Source organism: Penaeus monodon, chromosome 20 (assembly GCF_015228065.2).
Source record: "Penaeus monodon isolate SGIC_2016 chromosome 20, NSTDA_Pmon_1, whole genome shotgun sequence".
Classification (NCBI taxonomy): Eukaryota; Metazoa; Arthropoda; class Malacostraca; order Decapoda; family Penaeidae; genus Penaeus; species Penaeus monodon.
The window spans coordinates 26,175,344-26,175,572 of record NC_051405.1 but is presented as its reverse complement, the minus strand read 5'-3'; positions in this window follow the sequence as shown (position 1 = coordinate 26,175,572).

Here is a 229-nt window from a genome sequence, read left to right as displayed (position 1 = left end):
ATGGCACGCATTTCTTTCGATCTGTCACTTTAGTTTGTCGTTTAACATTGTCACTGAAGCGCAGGGCATTTTGTATTTTTCCACAACATTACTGTGAACGGCCAAGAGGGTGACGGTGTCTGACAGGTGTCTCCTTTCGCGGGAGGAATATTGTTTCCTCAAAACAGTATGTGTTGGACATAAGGATGGGGTGTTTTACGCATGTGCTGGCTAAGGTATTTTTGTGTAC